Genomic DNA, 4,803 nt, shown 5'->3' with positions numbered 1-4,803 from the left:
GTTGCTAACTTTGCTCCTGAGATCTACCAGCACATACAACAACCCTTGTTTGGATTTGCCTCTGGTTTTATTTCAGTGTGTGCGTACGTGAGTGTGTGTGTGTGTTTTGAGGCAGCGTCTCACTCACTCCAGCCCAAGCTGAGGCCCTGGTACTCCAATGTGCACGCCCACGCTCTCGCTCTCATGCTCTCTCTCTCTCAAGTTAAAAATTTAAAAAAAGAAAGAAAACTGTAAGTCCAACTCAATCCTTTTCCTTCCAGCAGCTTCTGGCCAGGTATTTTGTCTTAGCAACTAGAAAGTAACAGATACACTGGGCAATGCCTTGACCTGGTCATAAAAAGTAACATCACTAGTGAAGGATGTTTGGCCGTCGTGTGCACAAAACACCACACATTTGCACAGCATGCAAGCAGACAGATATGCACAGAACTAGCTTTCTCCAAATCTGTTAAGATCATGAAGGTAGAGAGGAGTTTGGGTCCTGTTCCCCATTCAAGGAGGTCAAAAAAACGTGACCTAACACAGTGTGTCGTCCTGGACTGACTCTGACCCTGGAGGGGAGATGTTTTAGTAGACATTACTACACACATGATGAAATTAGAACAAGGACTGTTCAATTGGCTGGGGTTGGCAACCATGGTCAGATAAGAAAATGTGCTTGTTTTTAGGAAATGCATACTGAAATACTAATGGAGCAGTTAATTCTCATGTGTCTCAGAAAGTATATTATGTGCGTGCATAGTCTTTTATTTATTTGTGAGGAGAAAGAAAGGGGGGGCGCATTGGGGCCTCTTGCTGCTGCATACAAACTCCAGACGCATGTGCCACATTGTGCATCTGGCTTTACACGGATACTGGGGAATCGACTTGGGGTAGCAGCTTGCAAGCCAGCACCTTTAACTGCTGAACTGTATCCCAGCCCCATGATCTTTTATATGTGGGTATATAAGACTATGAATATTTTTAGATATGAATATATACAGAGAATATGAAAAGTAAACAGGAAGAAATACCAACAACTAGTGAATCTGGTTAAAATATAGGCATAATTTCCTCTGCACTGTTGCATAATATTTCTGAGAAATTGAAACTGAGATTTTTTTGTTTGTTTGTTTGTTTTTGTTTTTCGAGGTAGGGTCTCACTCTGACTCCGGCTGACCTGGAACTAAGTATGTAGTGTCAGGGCCGTCTCGAACTCATGGCAATCCTCCTACCTCTGCCTCCTGAGTGCTGGGATTAAAGGCATGCGCCACCACGCCCGGCTCTGGGTTATTGTTTTTTAAAGGTAGGATCTCACTCTAGCCCAGGCTGACCTGCCAGAAAACTGTGGCCCAGAAACACTGTATGAGTAACTTGTTTAATATCACTACGTCAGTCTACTTGAACTCCCATAACAAGATGAGCTGGCTTAACAAAAGAAATTAATTTTCTCCCAGTTAGGAGACCCAGAAAATGCAGTCTTTTCTTTCCACTACATGCTTTTAATTTGTAAACTTTTTTTTTTTTTACTTGCATGCACATGCCCATGCGGGCAGGTGGGCGGGCGGGTGTGTGTGTGTGTGTGTGTGTGTGTGCATGCGTGTGTGTCAGGGTCTTTTGCTACTGCAAGTGAACGCCCTTGCTGCTGCACATTCCCACGTGGCTAGGGGACTGAGCCTCAGGCTGGCAGGCTTTGCAAGTGAGCAGCTTTAACTGCTGAGCCATCTCCCCAGCCTCTAACTTGTAAACGTTATTTCCTTATTTTGTGGTGCTAAGAATGAAACCCAGGGTCTAGTTTATGCTGAACAAGCATTCTATTACTGAGCTACAGTCTCACCCATAGATTTTTTTTTTAGACCGAGTTTCATTATGTAGTTCAGGGCAGCTTTGAACATAATATGTAGCCCAGACTGTCCTTAAGTTCAGGACCCTCCTGCCTCATTCTACCAGTTGCGCACCACCATGCCCAACCACTTTTGGGGCTTTAAAAGAAAAGGGAGCTGGAGAGATGGCTTAGAGGTTAAGGCATTTGCCTGCGAAGCCTAAGGGCCCATGTTCGACTCTGTAGATACCATGTAAGCCAGATGCACAAGGTGATGCAAGTGCGTAAGGCTACACATTGCACAAGGTGGCACACATGTCTGAGGTTTGATTGCAGCAGCTGGAGGGCCTGGCATGAAAATTCTCTCTCTCTCTCATTAAAAAAGTTACAAAAAAGAAAACCTTTTTGTTTATGTGTTTATGTATATATGATGCATGATGTGTATGTGCATGTGTGTCTGTGTGCATGTATGTGATTGCACGTGTCATGTGCCGCTAGGGTGCATCTAAAGGTCAAGGACAACTTTGGGGAGTCAGTGCCTGACTTGTACCTCAAATGAGGAAGGATCTCTGTGTCTCCGTGTTGTTGCTCAGTGCTGCATTTGCCAGGCCAGGGGTCCTCAAGCTTCCAGAAAAGGTTCTGTCTGCCTTCCATCTCACCATCAGTGCACTGGGATTGGAGAAGTCCACTACAATTTCCAGGTTTTACCTGGGGTGTGAGCATCCAAGTGCTTTATCCGCTGAGCCTTCTCCACAGCCCCACTATAAATTTTTCTCAAAAAAAAAAAAACAAAACTATTCTAATTAAAACTATGGGCTGGGGAGATGGTTCAGTGGTTAAAGCATTTGATTTCAAAGTCTGATCCCCCCAGGTTTGATTTTCCAGTATCCACATAGAGCCAGACACACAAAATGGCTCATGCATCTGGAATTTGTTTGCAGTGGCGAGAGGCCCTAGTACACCAATTTTCTCTCTCCCTTTCTCTTTCACTCTCTTCCTGAAATAAATAAAAAAAATTGGAACGAGAGACTAAATCTAAAAAGTGAAATCCAGGGCTAGCTTTTTTCTTTGCTTTGAGGTAGGGTCTCACTCTAGCTCAAGCTGACCTGGAATTCACTATGGAGTCTCAGGGTGACCTCAAACTCATGGCAATCTTCCTACCTCTGCCTCCCGAGTGCTGGGATTAAAGGCGTGCGCCACCACGCCCGGCTTTGTAGATGCTGTTTTGGAATGCATGAAGTTCTCTGGTGTGTCGAAAATCAAGCCTTTGCTTGATGAATGTAAAACTATTTCTCCAAAGTTATCTATTAAAGTTGTAACTAAGGGGGAGAAGCATGAAAAAGTTAATAGGTTGCAAATATTATCAGTGTGTCGAATCGATCCGAAAGAAGTTAATTTATTTAAACCCATTAAACCACAGGTCGATGAAGATCGTATTGGTTTTTGTTTTTGTTGAATCACAGGCATCAATACCAAGCCCCTGGGCAGACTTACCAGACCAGAAACAATTAAGTAAATTATACTCAAGAACAATTTAGCAAGCTTTTTATAGAGTCCAATCCGATCCCCCCACATCCATATAGCAGATGCCTGACTAACCTGGTGGATTTTGCAGAGTGCCCTAAAGGCCAGAAAACGTGCAGTGCTATACAAGTGAATTCCAGGTCAGCCCAGGGCCATAGCGAGATCCTACCTATCCTATCGGCTTGGCACTCTTAAGTACTGCCTAGCTTCATAGTTTGTTGCTCGGTTTTGGGGGAGTGAGTCAGCTTTCCAACTGTGTCCCTGTGTCCAACCTGCCTGCCCCCCGCAATTCCCGCAAGTAAGGATAAGGCGTGGTTAGTCACCCAAAGGAATCACGTGGACCAAACTTAATATAGGATTTTTCCAAGTCTCTTGATAATTTTATTTTTAAAATGGTAGAAATCACACCTAAGTCAGATAACATCCTAACATTAGAGGCCTGGAAAAGGCCAGAACACATTAAAAACTTGTGTCCTTCAGCTCTTTCCCTAATATCATTCTTCCAAGTACCTCATATCCTTGGCTTCAAAGGAATTTATAGCCCCCAAATGATCTACAGGTTTTTGTTTTGTTTTGTTTTGTTTTGCATTTCGAGGTAGGGTCTCACTCTAGCCCAGGCTGACCTGGAATTCACTATGTAATCTCAGGGTGGCCTCAAACTCATGGCAATCCTCCTACCTCTGCCTCCTGAGTGCTGGGATTAAAGGTGTGCACCACCACGCCTGTCTTTTTTGATCTACAGGTTTTTAACATGGAAGATATTTGAGTTCAAAGAAGGTGTGTGTGTGTGTGTGTGTGTGTGTGTGTGTGTGTGTGTGTCACTGGGGCTTGAACCTAGGGCTGCATGTATGCTAAGAAAAACTCTAAAACTGATTTGTGCCGTCAGTCCTTTGAATTTTTTTTTTTTTTTTTTTTTGAGACTAGGTCTCACTAAATTGTCCAGGCTGGCCTTGAACTTGGATTCTTAGGCTTCAGCCTCTGGGTAGTTGGAACTATGGGCATGCACCCAGGTCCAGCTGAAGCCACCAGCCTTCTCTGCCCAGAAGGAAATTGCCACTCCCCACCCCCCTCCCCCCGGACTGCCCAGCAAGGAAGGAGACGATTTGCACTAACGAAGACAGTATGCAGACATGATCACAAACAAAAAGTCACACATCCATTTTCTCTCTCTCTCTCTCTCTCTGTTTTGATTTTTTTCAAGGTAGGATCTCGCTATGGCCCTGGGCTGACCTGGAATTCACTTGTATAGCCTCTTACTGCCAGCTATTCAACCAGCCTGTAACTCAGAATAATCCTATAGGCAGAGCTAAAATTGTAACCCCTAAATCTATCATCAGTTAATTGGAAATCCTGTATCATTAGATTTAAATCAGCACACACAGGGAATATTTTCACACTCATCCACTCTCTATTCCTGTTTTGTGTACCCCGAAACCCCCAGCTCTATTGCCCTTCACTGGCCAATTCCTGATCCCTCT

This window comes from Jaculus jaculus, chromosome 3, assembly GCF_020740685.1.
Source record: "Jaculus jaculus isolate mJacJac1 chromosome 3, mJacJac1.mat.Y.cur, whole genome shotgun sequence".
Taxonomy (NCBI): domain Eukaryota; kingdom Metazoa; phylum Chordata; class Mammalia; order Rodentia; family Dipodidae; genus Jaculus; species Jaculus jaculus.
Note: the sequence above shows the minus strand (reverse complement) of the source record.